This window comes from Pinus tabuliformis, chromosome J (genome assembly GCF_031772625.1).
Source record: "Pinus tabuliformis cultivar Carrire ecotype Pingquan chromosome J, CPIR1, whole genome shotgun sequence".
Lineage (NCBI taxonomy): Eukaryota > Viridiplantae > Streptophyta > Pinopsida > Pinales > Pinaceae > Pinus > Pinus tabuliformis.
Genome location: NC_142295.1, coordinates 775,156,260 through 775,175,305, shown reverse-complemented (window position 1 = coordinate 775,175,305; position 19,046 = coordinate 775,156,260).

Sequence of the window (19,046 nt, the reverse complement as noted above, 5' to 3'; positions counted from 1 at the left end):
TCTCTAAAATTCTCCCCTTACTTCCTGGTATACGGGAAAGAAGTCATCCTCCAGTAGAACATCTACTTTCCCTCTCTCCAACTGTAACAAGAGTCCCAAGGCAAGCCATGTCTTTTAGTTCAGCATAGCATGGACACTTTGCACAAGCTACAAGAAGAAAGGTTGAAAGATAAAGAAATTTTTTTACTTCACCAGAGTCATATGAAAAGGTGGTTTGATAGGAAGTATGCAAGGGAAAATAACTTTATTTTGGGTGACTTAGTCTTAAAGTGGGATAAATCCCATGAGGATAAAGGAAAACACACTAAGTTGCAGTCCCTGTGGATTGGACCATACACGATACATGAGAATATTGGCCAACACACATATCATCTTCAATCACTTGTCGGGAAGATTGACTCTCTCCCTATCAATGGCCAAGACTTAAAATAGAAGGGGTTGTGTCCTACACTATGTGCATATTCTTTTTTTGTTTTATATTTTTTTCTTTGTTTGAATTTTTTGTTGGTTTTGTCATGTGAATAATTGTTGTTCCTGATTGCTTTGTGACTTCTAAGTGTGTGTGGCTAAAGTATAAAGAGTCTTGTGACATTATAGCATTTGGATAGCTTCTGCCTATCTTCCTTGTGTTGGTTACATATTTTAGCTGATTGTGTTTCAACGGAATATACAATTTGTCTATTAGGAGAGTTTTGGTCCAAACATGAACCCATGGCTAGTTTGGAAACCTCATGCATATATTTGGTTTTTATGCTGGTGTTATCAAGATTATCTAACTAGTAGAAAGAGAAGAGGAAAAATATAAAGGAGAAAAACTAAATCATAGGTCTCTATATGGTTCTATGAAGGAACAACCTCTTCTTATCTCAATAAGTCAAGATCCCTCTTCCACCCCAAGATAAATAAGTGTGGATGCATAGTTCTCTTTAAATGAATAAATAAACACAGAAGAATTGAAAGGATTCCTACTCAGAGAGGTGAAGCAAGCAATTCTATCGGGGCACTGTTCTTCATTGAGGTACTATCTAGGCCTACTGGCAATGGAGAAACACCAGAGATGAAAAACTATACTCTAAAAATATTGAGATCACGAGCCAGACTAGCCTTCCCAACTCGAAATAACATGATTATGCTAAATCTTATGGTGTGTTCAACCGAGAAGATATAGGCAGTGGGGAACACCTTCCATGGGGTAAGTGGGAAGGCCAAAGTGATCTACATGATGAATCAATACTCCCTGAGGAACCAAGGCCCTCCACAGAAGAAACTAACCAAGACAGACAAGTTGTAGTTCAACCAGTGTGTCACCAAGTGTTGTAGCTACTGCAACACCCTCCAAAATTTTGGCTTGCACTCAAAATTCATAACCTTCCTTGGTCTTTTCCTTGATTATTGTAAACACTCAAGCTCATTCCATGAGCTTTCTTGAAGTTCTTTGACCCCTTTTTCTTATTGAATTAAATGTCACCTTTCGGCATGTTTAATTGTTGTATAATGTTTGTGAGCCTTTTCTAGTGATTTAAAAGGTAATTCTTTGTGTATATGAGTGGCCCCAACCATGTAAACATCCATCGCACTCATACGCAAAGTCTTAAGTTTTTTAGCCCAAGCGTCGTCACGGTTGTCCCAAATTCTATCTTAAGTGTTGCACTTGTTGCATCTTGTGATGAGGCAATCACATAGAGGGAAATTATTTTTTTGTTTTTTCCGATGATATATGTTGTCATGTTGTCAAAGTATGCTAAGTGTGTGATCATAGTTCAAGTTCATCGCAAGTCCATCTCCCCTCCCACACTTAGCCATTTTTAGAAGGTATTCATAACTGGGCAACTTAGCTTCATCTGGCCTTTGACTGAGTTGCACATTGCATAGTCTCAACCCTCTTGGATGTGACCCTACTACCTTGAACTTCCTAGTGTGCAGTCACTATCCTCCAGGGCTATTATTCTACATCAATCCAGAGTCTAGTAGCCTCCCTTAACATCCAAAATTACATAGTTGTGCCATTAGGTCTGCCTTGAACTATGCACTTGGCACCTTCAACCCTCACACTATTTTCTTTTCTAATGGAACTGTGTAATGCATAGAGAGCCTAGCCTCCCTTCACCTCCAAAATTGTGTAGATTCTTCCTCCAGTGCCATTCCCTCATCCAGAACTCACCACCTTCATAAATTGCGCAAATCTTCCCTTCATGCATCTCTTCTTCCTAGTCCCCCTTGCCTCTTAAAACTTCTCATTTTGTCCTCCTAGGGCTCCATCCCATAAGTTACAACCACTAACTGATTGAACTACAAAATTATGTCCCTCAGTGGGCACTGCACATTTTTTCCCCTTAGTGGGGCCTATGCAGAAAAGTCCTCACTTAAGCTTGAGCTGCACACTGCATAGTCTGAATGATCAAGCTCTCTCCCTGTCTGCTGACAATGCACAGTCACTGGGTCCTACCTCCCAATCTTTCACTTGTCCAGGTCTGAGTTCATGGATAATAATGCACCATCTTAGACTAGGGAATTTTCGAATTGATGTCGTCCTATCATGAGTGAATTGTAGGAATAGGTACACTATCAAGTCATGGAGAGATGATGAATAAGGAAGAGGGAATCATGCCTAAAGACTCTCTTGCAACTGAACTTACGAGTGGATCTATCAACAGGAAGCAAAGGGATAGAAGTTCACAAATATTGTCTGAGAATCATGATCATTGAAGATCCCGCATCGCCAAGCTATGCAGAGTAGAAGAGAAAGCATATCCAAGAAGACATATAGCACTCAGTAGTAATAGTGACTTGACATTGCCACATCATCAAGCCAGTCCATGTCAACAGTGTCATGTCAAATCGTGTCATGAGTTTTCATATGCCACATCATGTTAGGTCCCTATACTACTAGTGTAACCCCTTATTGTTATTAGTACAACCCCCTTATTATATTGTTGTGCCCATGTAGTCCTCATACTGTTATTATTATGCCCCATAGAAACCCACTATTGTTATTATTGTGCCCTTACATTATTATTTTTATGTCGACTCTGATTATATTATGACCCCTTAGACTCCTATATATAGAAAGGAGGTCTTGTCATTTGTATCATCTAAGAATTGTTCATTTGTGTAATGGAAACAAGGTTTCCCCCTCGAAGAGGCTGAATTATAAGTCGTTTATATCTCTTTTCTATCTTTTAGTGAGCTGGTTTCATAACATTTGGTATCAGAGCTTTGGATTCTAGGGTTTCACTGCTCCAAATAGGTCATCGTGGCATTTTCACTATAACTGTTTTTTTGCGACGTTTCAGAAGCTAACAAAAAAACCCATTTGAGAAGAAGTCTCACTAAACCTCGTGCTCGAATTGTAGATCTTTTCTCACTATAGTTTTGGAGATATGATCTGAGGAATTTAGGGTTTTTGTAAGCTCCATAATTTCATCTAAAACAAATCATCATGGAAGTTTCGCTATAACTTGTTGGCTACAGAATTTCAAAAGCTAAAAAAAACCAATTGAGAAGAAGGCGATCTAAACCTAGGCTCTAAATTTCAAATCTTATCTCTCTATATTTTCGGATATATGATCTGAGGAAGTTAGGGTTTTGTAGACTCCCAAATTACATCCTAAACAGGTGACCTTGGGAAAATTGTCATAATGTTCTCTAGACCATCAGATTGAAATTTCGTAAGAAGTTACAAAAATAGGACAGACTGTATTTTCTTTGGGTATTATGTTCAGAACCTAAAGTTGAAATAGTGACACGTGGGATGTCGTACAATTTCACTCTACTGAACTAGTCTATAATTAGGTCAACACGGGGGATTGGGAATAGATCTTTTTTCAGGAATCCAATTGTGCTCAAACTTGTGGAGTTAGAAAGAAGACTGAGAGGGCTATTACAAACCAAAATTTCAAAACTTAAAGATCTGAAATTATAGAGTTACATTCGTTTCAATATCGAGCTCCTAAAATCAAGAAAAAACGAGAAGAGGAAGTTTAATGGCAAGGATCCGGTAAATTGGATACTACAGATGGAAAAATATTTTGATATACATGGTGTACCATTGTTACAAAAGGTACATATTGCATCTAATTATTTAGAACCGAATCGATTTTTATGGTATAAAGGGCTTTGTTCCCCTAAACCACTTGTCACGTGGTCAATTTTCAGGGAGGAAATGATAGCACATTATGAGGATACAAAGAGAAACACCTTCTTTAGTCAATTGATAAATCTCAAACAAAAGTGTTCAATGGAAGAGCACATTGAGGACTTCCAAAAATTGAATATAAGGGTAAATGATATTCCATAGAAGAAAATGGTTGATGTCTTCATAGGGACTTTAAAGGATAACATTCAACACGAGGTTCGTCTTTGGGAACCTGATGCATTGGAGAAGGCATTCAGGTTGGCAAGAAAAATTGAAATCGAAATTATGGAAACAAGGAATCCCACCACTCATGACTATAATTATGGAAGTTCTGTTTCTCCTAGCCTTCCACAACCTAAAAGGTTTACACCACAACAATTGGAAGAAAAAAGAGAAAAAGGGCTTTGTTATAATTGTGATAGAAAATACACTAAAGGTCATAAGTGTGTTGAGAAAAAATTATTTTACATAGATTATGAAGAGGAGGAAGAAAAGGATCAAGAAACATCAAAAGAAGAGGATATACACCAAGAACCCAACTCAGAGAAAGAAGAAATGAATCCGACCATATCTTTTAAAGCATTCGTAAAAATTACCACTCCTCAAACTCTAAAGATAGAAGGACATATCAAGAAGAAAAAGGTTCAAGAAGTGAAAGATCACATCAAGAAATAAGAAATGAATCCAACCATATCTTGTAATGCATTGGCTGGAATTACCACTCCTCAAACTATCAATATAGAAGGACATATCAAGAAGAAAAATGTTCAAGAATTGAAAGATCACATCGAGCATCAAGAAATGAATCTGACCATATCTTCTAATGCATTGGAAGAAATTACCACTCCTCAAACTATCAAGGTAGAAGGACATATCAAGAAGAAAAAGGTAATAGTGTTGATTGATTCAGGAAGTACCCATAATTTTATTCATTGTAAGATAGCCAAGGAATTGAATCGCTTCCTATATCCAGCACCACAGTGTCAAGTGATGGTTGCAAGTGGAGGAACCATAAATTGCTTTGGAAAGTTCCATAATATCAAGCTATCCATGGGATAATATGTATTGAATAGCCCAATTCTTTCCATTCAAAATGGGTCGTGTTGATGTTTTACTAGGAGTCCAATGGCTACAATCTTTGGGTACGATAGCTTTTAATTTTCAAGAACTTTTCTTGAAATTTTTTTGGGAAGCAAAGGAAGTTGAATTGAGGGGTATCAAAGGGAAACCTGGAAAGATAATTAACTCTAATAGCATGAAAAAGATTCTAAATAAAGAACAATGGGGCATAATTGCACAATTATGTTCACTAGAGGATCCCGCATCGAAATCATGTATTTCTCCAGATCTCCAAAACGTTTTGGGAAATCATTCCAAGGTATTGAGACTCCCAAAGGCCTCCCACCTATTCGTGATCATTGTAATGCTATTCATTTGATTTCACGAAGTGTTCCTCCAAACATCAGGCCTTACAGATATCCATATGCCCAAAGGAGTGGGAATTCATTCAAAAGTTGTTGAAGATCCCAGTTCAAACAGTATTGTGAGAACTTGACAATGAACGAAAAATCATATTGGAACCTGAAGAAATCACAAAACCAAGAAATAAACAGCGATGAAATAGATCTGTTTCAGAGTAGATCATCAAGTGGAAGAACTTACGCGCTGAAGATTCCACATGGGAGGACAATAATTTATACAAAAGCATCAAGAAATACTCAAGCTTTGAGGACAACACTTTTTGAAGGAGAGGGGTATGTTAGGTCCCTATACTACTAGTGTAACCCCTTATTGTTATTAATAAAACCCCCTTATTATATGTTTGTGCCCATGCAGTTCCCATATTGTTATTATTATGCCCCATAGAAGCCCACTATTATTATTATTGTGCCCTTACATTATTTTTGTTATGTTGGCTCTGATTATATAATGACCCCTTAGACTCCTATATATAGAAAGGAGGTCTTGTCATTTGTATCATCTAAGAATTATTCGTTTGTGTAATGTAAAGGAGGTTGCCCCCTCGAAGAGGCTGAATTCTAAGGCGTTTATCTCTCTTTTCTATCTTTTCGTGAGCTAGTTTCATAACACATCACTAGTGTGGACCATGTATATTGTAATCAAATGTATTGTAAAGTGGAAGTCCAAAGGACAAACATGAATATGAAGTGTCATGTAAATTGAAAATTCATAGGAGGTTGAACATTCATGAGGGCAGTCAAAGGGACACAAGGGGGAAGAAACATCCCTTGGTTATATATACCCCCTCATTGAATGAGCCCCATAATTTTCACCTAAGCTCCTCCTGCAAAGCATTAGAGAGATCAACTAGTTCTTTGAGGAGCAAGAAGTGGATCCAATGTCTCACTATAGGGGCTAGTGATGTACCTTGTAAAAATGTGTCTTGGAACTTTTTCTTAATAACATAATCATTTTAAGGCCACCACGTTCTTCATGCATGGAATATGAATGTTTGTAAGACTATTCTATGGACATTTGTATTTCATGTTTGCTTTCATTGTACTAAGATAGTTGAACTATTTCAGTTATTTTAGTGTTTATCTTATTGAGAATGTGTTGTAATGGTTGTTATCATTGTACCATCCTTTTTATCGTTGTAGCATCCATGCTCAATGTATCTCCTACAGGATGAGAACCATGTATATATGTTTTCATTGTTGTAATTGAAAAGTTGTTTTTTTATTCTTTTGTCTAAGAATAATCTGTGTCATTCCTATGTACATGTGAGTTTCATTTGAGGAACTGCAAAAAATATTTGTCTCGAAATAGCATGTGTCATTCTTATGTACATGTGAGTTTCATTTGGGTACTACCCTTGTATTAGAACTCATTTGTAAAACTAAATGGATATCCAGTAATTGCAATAAAATTTCACCAATGTGAAAAGGAAAGTGAATTGTCGATTATGGGAGGCTACAAGTTGGAGGTGACTTAAGGTGGGTTCATATAAGCTCTTTGAATTGAATAGAATGATGACTCAGTCAAATATATTATGAGAGATTAAAAGTACAAACTATAGTCGAATGCACGAAATGTATGGTTTTATATGATCAAACAAATTCAGTAGAAGTTATAACAATGTTGATAGCTATATAGATAAAGGTTATATGTTTTTATTATGTCAGTTTTGTTTTATAATCTCTTGGAATTTGGAATTGAATGGGAGATTTAATGCATAATTATAATATAATGTATCTCTATTATTTATTCTTATGAATAGTTTTAAAATTTTTGTTCTTTTTAAATAAATTGCAATAATATTGTTATTTCAAAATAGAAAGGTTTATAATATTTAAGATTATTGGTTTAGTTTTTTGTTGATGAAATTTTTTGATGCAATAATATTATTGAATCCAAAAAAAAAAGAATTTTCCACTTGAAATGTGTTGGAATTCTAGCAATAAAATGCTTCATTTGACTTGTTCCTTGGTCAAATAGATAAAATTCAATTTTCCACACTAGTGAGATGATTTGGATTGAAGTTGACGTGGTCTTGTCTACCAATCAAGCCATTAAATTTGAGTGTGTAGGCTAGAAGTAGATTTTTGCATGAGTTAATTGCTAAGATCTAGCAATATAGTGGAGTTATTATTAGTTAAAATCAATTAACTAAACTCTAGTACTTAATGGAGTTAGTAGGAGTTTAGTTGAGTAGTTATAACAATTGTTAACTCATTGATCTCTTAGTTAACTAATCGATCAGCTAAAAATACACCCAGTCATGCATGTAATTTGAATTTCCTTGTTGAGTGGATTGAAAAGAAATATTTGTATTTATAATTGTATATTATTGATTGTACAATGCTTTTTCACTGGGAAAGTGATCAATTTCCCTTAGATTTCTGCAAGGAAATAGGGAATTTCCCTATCTTTTAGGAGCTTAATTTCTTCATATTGCACAAGGAAATAAGAGGATGGTTGAAGATTGAATTGGCTAAGTGTTGGCCATAACAGGTCGAGAAGCAGGAGAACAGTTTTACAGTGTAGGGTGTGATTCATAGTTGAAGCAATGCAATGTAATTTTTTCTCTTTCTCATCTGAAATAATGCATAGAAGTGGAGGGATTTTTCCCAATTAGGTTCCCCTATAAAATAATTGTGGTCCATGTGTTTTGATGGTTACATTTTATTGCATGTGTTTATATCGTGTGTTTTCCTTTCCATAGAATAGTAGAAGAAATTTATGTCTCTTGATTTCAGTTCGATTTCTTTAGTAGCAGCAAAATTTCTTGCGATTTATACATGGTATCAAATCCTAAGATGACTACATAGAAAAATTGTTCCAAATCTTCTCTTAGAGAAATTTTTATTTGCAGAGTTTGCGAAGTCACTTCAGTGAAGGAAATATGTGTTTCAACATATTGGGGTTGGAGTATGCACTAGAGGGAACCTCGAATTTTTGTGCTTGAAAAGACAGAATGGAAGTTGTCCTCGATAGTAATGGAGTATGGGAATATAGACAAACTGATATTCCAAAACTAGTAGCATCAGATGTACAATCACTTGCTCAGTGGAAGAAAGACATAACAAGGACCAAGAGGATTATGATAGAGGGTGTCAGAGATCATGTGGTTTCGAACTTGCATGGAAAGGATACTCCTTTTGCAATGTGGAAAACTCTCATGTATCTATTCTAGAGTAGCAGTGATGCCAAGAAATTGGCATAGAGAGATCAACTCAGGAGCATTCTAATGTGGAAAAATGAAACCATTCCTCAATACCTATCTAGATTCACTCAGGTTTGTGATGAACCTAGAGGAGTAGGAGAAAATCTGCCATCATTAGAACTTGTGAGCTTTGCACTTCTTGGCCTTCTAAAGTCCTGACACAACTATAGGATTCAGTTAATGGAAGAGACAAGCTACCAAATTGGGAGAGACTTTGGTGTGATTTGATGTAGGAGGAGATCAAAAGAAACACTAGAGATGGTGTCACATCCATTGTAGATGAGGAAGAAGATTGTGCTTTAGTTAGCAAAGGAAAGAAAGACAAAGGCATGAAGGCCCAAGGTGAGGTAGAATCCAACCAAAACAATGGAAAGAAGAAGGAATTAAAAAAAAAAAATCATTGCCATTGATCTAGGTGGATATGGTGGCCACCCGCTTGTTGAGCATTGGAAAAGGTATGTATTTACCATTTATTTCTTTATCTTTTCCTTTGAATCATAACTTCCTTACATTCTAAGATGGTAATATGTTAGAGAATTATGATAGAATTAAGGAGATTTGTGATTGATACAAAATAACTAATTATTTTCTTTTTCTATACAGAAAGTGAAGAAAATAGAAAATCACTATTCGGGAGGAAAAGACAAAGCAGAAGCAACTACTATCCCTTTGACAGGAAGTTGTATCCAGACAAGAAGATCAAGATCAGAGTGCATGGACTAGGAAAAGGAAGAGAAAATGCGGCATCAGCGCAAGAAGACAAAACGATAACTGGAGATCAAAGACAAAGAAAATCCCAAGGGATCGCTGCTTCAAGACTTATCTGTATTCTTGATACTTCCACCTAGCCATTCTAAAAATGGATAGCGCTGGGAGCCCAGGTGGTGGATATTATTGTCAATTTGTAGAACTTACTGTTGTAATCTTAACTTTTATCATCGACTCTCTTTGAAGAGCGATAGTTGTAACTTTGCCATTTATGATTAATATATAACTCAGTTGCTGTTCCATTATCTGATCCTGGAGTAAACGTAACAGTGCTTCCCTGGTGGCTAAGGGCCCGGGCCTAGCGGATCCACTTGCTTTTTGTATCATTATTTTGCAATTACAGTCGTGTGTGATTTGATTTCCTTTGCATTTCTTTAATTCGCTTTATTCAGTAATCTTTTGTTTCGGAAAGTTTCCTTGAATTGCTCTATTGTATTGGAATCGTAATTGGATAGCGAGATTATTATTCACAACTCAAAATGTCATGATGTTCTTTATGAAACAATATTGCATTGTCTAATTCAGATTCTGTTGTTTATTTACAGTTGCGATTGCTTTTCATTTAACTATGGTCCAGTTACAGTTATGATTGTTTTTCATTTGACCACTACTCCATTATAACTGCAATTGTCATTCCTTTATACCTGTGGTTAATGTCTATTATGCTAGAATAAGATTACTGATTCAATTAATCTATAGTTTCTGTGTGGTTACACTTAATTACGTTTGTTGTTCCATTATTAAGTTCAAGATTGTTGTTCAATTCATTTCGATTAAGATTGTTGTTCAATGCATTTAAGCTTTGCTATTTAATTCATTTCTATAGATTAAGCTTAGTTGTTTGATCTTTTCAATAGATTTAGTTTTTGTTCCTTTTCTACTAATCAAATGGCTATTTGTAGCATTTGCTTGAGTGTCAATAGAAAGATCCACAACAGTAATGAACATTGACTACTTCTGTCTACGTTCTCAGATTGGAGGTCTTGTCTGTGATTGATTCTTCATTTACATCAGTTTACAGGGGAAAGAGTTATCATTACTGCATCCTTGACTGATGATTGCTGTAATTTCTTGAGTGAATGATTTAGTTACAAAACATTTAAGTTTCTTTCCATTACAATTAGATTTCGTTTCCAGCATTTAGTTACTTTTGTAAGCACTATACTGCAAACATTACTCTTGAACAAGTGACCGCCTCAGACTGAGTACACTCTTCAGATAAAAAATCGTGACTAGATTGATAATTAATGTAGGGTAAATAGGGGTTAAAAGACACCTTTTTATCATTCAACATTTTGGCGCCATTGCCAAGGAGAATGTAGCCATTTTTTTACTTTTGAAAAGAGAGTAGTGTAAGTACCTACTAGGAGAGAGCTGGGTTGTAAAAATGGAAGGTAAGAACCTGTGTATGGAGCATGTAACAGCCCTGCTCCCCCGCCCACTTTCCTGCAGATTTGTTGATTATTTTGGGTAGAAATAAGCATTTGATTTGTGTGCATGACTAAGCAGAAAAACACTGAAAAGAATCCAAAACCACTACCCAAACTTGATAAAGCTAAGGGACTCGTGACCCTTGGCCGATCGACCTTTATAGATGATATCCTTTAAAAAACAGAATCTTAGCCGTCAGTTGGCCCTACAAAAGCTACTTCTGGACAACCTACTAGTTCCCTTCGGGCCACATAATCACCATCTGTAGCCTTTGCTGAGGTGCACAGCCAAACAAAGGAGCAAGATTTTCAAGAAATTGAGAATTCTAGCCCGAAATCGTTACAAGAAGGGAACCTTAGTAATCTCTGTGAAGGAGGAGGAGAAACAGGGGAAACCGAAGAACCAAGATCTCCTCTTGGAATAGTTCAGCCACTGAGCAGCCCAGATAAGGGAAGTGCTGTCAAAATCATCCAGAATAAAGTTGAAGAACCTGAAGAGCTAAGATCCCCTCAGACATTAGTTTAGCAAGGAACTCTCATCATCCCAGACAAAGGAAGTGTTGTTAAGGCCATTCCTGCTCCTTCTAACCAGCCCAGGAATACACCCCTAGAAATCCCAGAAGGATATTGCCACATATTTGACCAAATGGCCTAGAACTAGCAAACACCTCAAACCTCCACGCTACAATATCCCATTGTAGATACTGCAGTTAATGCACCTATGAAGGCCATTCCTCTTCAACATATTCCTACATTCCATGGCTTAACATTGGAAGATCTAGACACATTTTTGTTTGAATTTGATGTACTATGTTGTGGGTATGACTATACCACTGATCCCCAGAAGCTAAAATTATTTCCCTCCACGTTAAAAGGAGTAGTGTTACGATGGTTTATGGGGTTAGGTGGAGGCATTATAAACAACTGGGATTAGATGAAAGGTGCTTTTCTAAGGAAATATGAGGACTATTGTAGGTATAGAGAATTAAAGGATGAAATATTTCAGATGGTAGCCAGACCTATATGTTGAACATTTTCAATATAATCTTCAGAGATCTCCTTTTGCATCATTACACTTACCTGACAATGTATTAAAAATGACATTAATCAGAGGGATGAAGGAACAATGGGTTGAAACACTTAACATTATGGGAAAAGGTGACATCTATCAAGAAAATTTTGCTGACATTATTGATTTGTGCATCAGGAGTTCACGAGGCAATACAAGGCTAAAACCAGCAGAACATGACATGCTCACAAGGGACAAAAATATCTCCGATGGAGGAGTAACCCATGCAGAAATCAGGAATTTACTGGAGAATTTAAAAATTGATATATTGGGGATTCTAACAACGCAGCTCGATATTATGCAAGCTAAACAGAAATAAGCAAAAGCAGAGAAAAACCTAGCAATATTCATCCCTAGATGCAGAAAGAAACACAACCACACATAGTGCCCACTGGATGTAGTTCAAGTCTGTGCTATTCGTACAAAAAATAACTCCACAGAGAACTTCTCCTCACTTCCGGATTTGAAAGCACTATACAAAGAAGCGAAATAAGAATCAGAACCAGTGTACCTACTCAATCAGCGTCGTCAATGGTAGCCATGACAACCAGGTATTCCCTCTGATCCATCTCGTTCTTTCCAATCTCTGTAATATCATGCTCAACAATATAATACAATGTGGCAAAATCAGCCACCCTTTTCAAACTAGTCACAACAACCATTTCCTTCATCACCATGGCCAAATCAAACAAGCCAAACTAACTGGCCAAAATTTCCCTACTCTCCACCATATTGGAAAAAAAATGCATATCTAACACAATGGTCCACTCCCACTTGGCAGAGTCAAGCCTGGCAACCAAACTGGCAAAGACCGATGAATTAGCCAGCTGGAACCATTCCACTCCCTCAACCCACACTGCTAGCGGAATATACACTACAAAAGAATCCCCAAACCAACTTAAGACCACAACTCCTAGCCCAACCCAACCCGAACCCAAATAATATACCAGTTCAATCTATTAAAATAATCCAAACACCAAAACTAGAAACCGATGTAAGGGAGTGCAACGACCTTCAATTAAGGTCTAGGTGCATAATAGAAACCGAGGGAGATAAAAATTCTCCAGTTGAAAATTTGTTATATGTAGAACAACCACTACAAGAAGAGGATGTGGTCAGACAAAAAACTCATGACCAAGCAACCACACCTCTCTCCCATTCCCAGAATGATTAATCATACCATGCCCTATAGAACATCCTGATTTTGATATTCTGAGAGAACTAAGAAATTTGTGTATAAAAATCCCACTCCTCCAAGCTATCCAAGATATCCAAATGTATGCAAAAACCATCAAAGGGTTATGTATAAAAAAGCCAAAGAGAAGAATAACAACTAACCCAACTATCCAAGTAGTTGGAACCCTATCTGATCTATTATCAAGAAGAGAAGCACATGTCAAATATGAAGACCTAGGGAATCCTATAGTGATGGTGCAAATCAATTGACAAACCTTTTCAAATGCCCTGGTTGACTTAGGGGCTACAATTAATATTTTAACAACCACCACTTGTCAAAAACTTGGCATTACATCAGTAGAACCATCCTCCACCTTCTTAGAACTGGCTGACCGATCAGTGGTTAGGCCAGAAGGTACACTACACGATGTAATGGTATCTGTAGATTCTTGGGAATATCCTAATGACTTTCTGATAATCAACCCCAAAAACCGATTCGATGGACACCCTTTAGTCTTAGGTAGACCTTGGCTTGCAACTGCTGATACTTACATTGGCTGCCAATAAGGCAATATGACTATAACTAGAGGGAGTAATATCAAGAATCCAACTCTATACCCTTCAGCCTAGCTAAGTGTAACAATAATAAAAACTAACAAACAACCTATATCATACCTCATAGAAAACATTAGGTCCCCATTAACCATAGAAGATGCCCTCGATTTTAAAGACCAAATAGAGGATGACGTCAATAACAACTTCATTAACCAATCCGAATCCAGATCCCATGCACAATGTCACATGATAGAGGCAACATTTGACAATGAATTAGAAGAAGATCCCCTCAAAGACACTCATGATCAATCAATTCCCACTACCTCTATTTCAAACAGAAAAACTATAGAGATTGAGCTGGGAAAAACCTTGAACATTAATAATAACTTGACTCCTAAACAAGAAGAAAAGTTGGTCCAACTACTGAGAAAATATAAGGAAGCTTTTGCATGGGATTATCCGAACATGAAGGGAATTGATCCCCAACTGTGTACGCACCACATTTATATAGAAAAGGAAATTAGACCCATTTTTCAACCCCAACGGAGACTCAACCCTCACCTGAAAGATATTGTGAAAGATGAATTACAAAAACTTTTGGATGTAAACTTTATTTATCCAATCTCCAATAGCAAGTGGGTCTCTCCACTAGTAGTGGTGCCAAAGAAGAATGGAAAATGGAGGATTTTTGTAGATTACAGAGAATTAAACAAAGCAACCCAGAAAGACCACTTTCCCCTCCCATTCATTGATCAAGTATCAGACACATTAGCAGGAAAGAAATTCTTTTTTTTCTTGGATGGCTTCAGTGGATACAATCAGGTTCAGATTGCCCCTAAAGACCAAGATAAAACTACTTTTACCTATCCTTGGGGAACATTCGCTTACAGAGTCCTACCCTTTGGCCTATGCAATGTGTTGCACAAAATATTGTCACCATGACATTCTGCAATCAGTGTGAGTCTATCACCACTCATACTTTCCTCCTTTGCAAGTCTTAAACCTCAGTTCCTCATGTCAAGCCTTTAAAAATAAGAGAAAGCCCTTAAAAGTCTCTAAAACTCTGGTTCCACACTTTGTCTTAGCATTACCTGCGGTCCCGCACCTACTGGTCATGTCCCCTGCGTACATGACCGCTCTGTCTCTTTGTAATGGGTGTGAACCCTTGTAAAAGTCAAAAAGGTGCAAGTACATTCTTAAAAACTCACTTTGAGTCATTTTTGGAAGCTTCTAGAGGGAATCTTGAGGTGGAAAATTCACTCCTTTAAGGTTCATGCATCCCATACCTCAAGGAGCTAGCCCCTTGATGTGAGGAGCTTATCCCTTTGAAGGAGGACTCTATCCCTTCATAGGTGGACCTGTAACTTCCTTCCTCTGCACTATAAAATGAGGCATTGGACTGGTTACTGAGGAGGTTGAAAGCTGAATATTTTTGAGGTGAAATGTTGTTGGAATTTAGTCTTCCTAATTGAGCTTGAGAGGAGAGATTACATACCTTTTTTGATCTCATTGGGAAGAGTGTGAGGCTTGTCAAAGTAGGAGATTCCTGCTTGGACCCTGGGAATAGCTTGTACAACATCAAGGCACCAAAGGTTGTAAAGTTATTCTATTTTCAAAGTTAATACAATCAAGTTTATTTTTCTCAATAAGCTGTGTTTTATGGTTTATTTCATGGATTCCTTTATCACCGTGATGAATATGATTTATTATATTAGCTATGCAGGTGTTATTTGATGTGTGCTTGTTTGTGCTTGTAGGTTCTCAAAAGGAAACTTGTTCAGACGGTCGAAGCGTGGCTGCCACAAACTAGCGTTTGACTTAAGGTAGGGTCTAAAACACCTCTTGGTTTTTATTAATAAATCGCAATATATTTAGAGAAAGGTAGATTTGCTTGTCCTGCTTGTCACTAGATATCTGTTGACACTAGGGAGATTAGTCTTGTCCGCAAAAATGATTTATCCGGCCAACAAATTGGCGACCATACTGGGGACTAGAATTTGGTTTTTGCTTTTCCTTTTTCTTTGACTTGAGAAACTTTTTCTTGTTTCTGGTTTTTGCTTGATGTGTGTGGGATTGGGTAGTTTTTAGGATCTAGAGTATATTTTGTTTTTTCTAAAATTTTGAAGAGGACCGCACTTTCTTTTACAAGACAGTGTGGATATCCCCGCACTGTTCCTTTAGTGCACAGAGTCTAGTTCTATTGGAAGCCTGCGGACCCTGTTAAAATTTTTGAAAAACCTAAATTGTTTTCGTCCAGTTAAGCTTAGGATTTATTTACACTTTTTAGTCTCTGCCTAGATCTGCATGTGTGCTGTCAAAAATTTCTTGTAAGTGAGTTCCATTGGCATTTTGGTTTTAGGTGATTTTCTAGAAGTTCTGTGTGCCTGGATTGATTTTTGCTTGGTCTTTGTAGTGACTTAGAGATTATAAGCCTAAGAAACCTTAGATTACCCTGGTCTTTTTGGTCTTCTTGATGAGTGTGACCGATTTGTGAAATCTGCCCTTGCTTAGAAATAGATCTTGTTTTCTCTTTGCAAAGCTTTGAACGAACTTGTTTGAAAGTTTTGAATTTCATTTTTAAAAAGAAAACATAGCTGGGTGTTTTTTGATTAATTTTTTATTCTGAATGAATTAATCCTTAGTTTATTGAATAACTAAGTAAAATGTCCTCAAAAAGAAATTTTTTAAGCTTTTACTTCAATTAGGTTTTTAGAAGTTTAGATCTCAAGATTAGTTTTTTATAGTTTGGAGTGTTTTCTAGAAATTGTAGAATCTCTTTTGAAAGAAATTGTTTTTCTGTAGTTTGAGTGTTGAAAAAGAAAGGGATTTTTTGTGAGCATAATTAGTAGTCTCGTTTTGAGTTTATTGAAAAAGACAAAAAAGATTTCCTTTGCATTTATATGTTGAAGGAAAGATTTGTTTTTCAAAGAATTGCATTCTCAACTCTTTCTTTTAGCTAGAGATTCATTGAAGAAAAAGAATTGTTTATCATCTTAGGTGTATTTTTAGTGTTTTTGGAGTCGAGTCTTCACACCATAAAGTTTCATCTCCATTCCTATTGACTTAATAAACAACCCATAAAAATAACGCTTAAATTAAAATTGATCTAGCAATGTTTTTATTTCTAGGGCTCTTATCACCAATATAGCTTAGGCTAGTATCTTGGAGTAGGGAGTAATTAACTCTCCAAGATAGTTAAAACAAACAAGTAGCGATATCTTGCGGTAGGAAATAAATCCAATTGTTTCATGTATGCTCTGGGAAGCTTCTCTTAAAGGAGTCAAGCACGAGATCATATCTGAATCAGTGAGGTAATCAATCCTTCCTTATTGGGAATGATACTAGATATACACGTATTAAAAACAGTAAACCTCGGATTGACCATTGTCGAGGAGCCTGGGGTCACTTGTTGGTAATCCTTAGATTATGTCAAGGAGCCTTCAAGGGGATTAAGCTTTGTTACTCTGCCCTTGCAGGTGTATCGTATCGTAGATTGTTCCCCTAGGTATATTTGTTTCTGTTGGTAACTTTAGTGGCCATAATCTACAGGATTCTTTCCTAAGGCGACGGTGGAGGGAAGATCCCACTGTACCTGGAGCAGATGTCGACTAGACTCACTTGGACTCTCTGGGGGTTTCTCTTCACTCGCGATGGTTTTGTGAAGAAACTTGTGCCAGTTTGTTTCATTAAGCAGGTTGTTGGGGTAACTGTTCCAACCACCGTTTCTGTATTGAATTCTGCGACGTTGGATTTCATCACCAACTAGTGTTTTTTGTACAGAAAGTTACTGTTTGTGTGTGGTTTGAACTCTTAGATTTTTTAGGCGTGTAATTCAATTGTTTGTTTCTTTAGAAACTTTAGGTGGTTTTAATGAGATTTTCTTTGTTTGCGTGTGAAGTAATTAAAATATTTAATCGTGGTTGAATTACTGAGACAATCCCGTAGACTTTGGGGGCAACCTCCCGAGTATACACCAAGCCAGCTTGAAGGGCTACGAGCTCTTGTAACACCTAGTGACAATAGAGTTGGGTCACCAGAAGATAGAGAATCTCCTTTAATTGTTCATCCTGATTATCAAGTTCAAGCAACAGAGTATATTTCTGAACCAATTTCATTTTCCGAAGTTACTGGTAGTATTTCTTCTACTAGTGAATTAGCTGAAGAACCTGAAATTTCTGAGCTTGAAACTGAACCTACTACTACTCCATCCTCAGAATTTGCTTCTCCAACTTCTAGTGGTCCTAGTTCACCCAGGGTAGGAAGGATCATTACCCAAAATCTTCCCTCAAGACTCATTTCTATTGAAGAACTTGTTAGTCTGGAAGAAGATATAACTCTCCCTAAAAATCAACAAAATTTAGAACTTAGGGAGCGTGAATCAATTTTCTACAATCCACCTAGGAGGGACACTTGGTACGTCTCATTGACCAACTTTTTAGAAAATCTGGGTCTTAGTTTTTCACCACCTCGAATTCCTTTTCATCCAACACCTAGAGGTTATTATCCTCCTTTGAATATGTTGAGACAGTCATCCATGTTTTCCCAATCACCAGAAACATTTTTATATGGCGGTCCTTTTGTTCTTCTGGGTATCAATCACTCACTAGTACTTTTTCAGGAGCATCTCCTCAACCCATTGAACATGGGATATCAACTGGTAACAATGGAACTCAACTGTTGAGCGTAGAAGAAGTTCTTATGATGTCTGATACTATTCAAAATCCGCAGCCTCAAGGTAGTCAGTTACAGCCTGGGGGGCAACCTCAAGGTAGTCAATTACCGCCTGGGGGGCAACCTCAAGGACAGTACATACCTTCGGGACAGTACATACCTCAAGGTCAACCCAGACTCAGTACATACCTCAAGGTCAACCCTAGTATCAATATATACCTCAAGGTCAACCCCAGTTTCAGTACGTACCTCAAGGTTATCAACCTCAAGGTCAGTACCCAACCCAAGGTTTCCAACCACCTTCTGGTCAATCATTTGTACAAGGAGCTGGAAATGTACCATTGAATTATCATCCCTACACTCAACCCGGTTATGGTCCTCAATATGCTCAACCTTCTATGGGTCCATACCCCGGAATGGACATGGTGTGGGATCCATCTCAATCTCAACAGATCTTGCAACCTAATGTGCAGTTGTCATCTCAATCTGGACAACGTTTGGTTTTTGGTTCAACCCAGCAACCTGTCCAACCTACTATTCAAACGTCTGCACCTA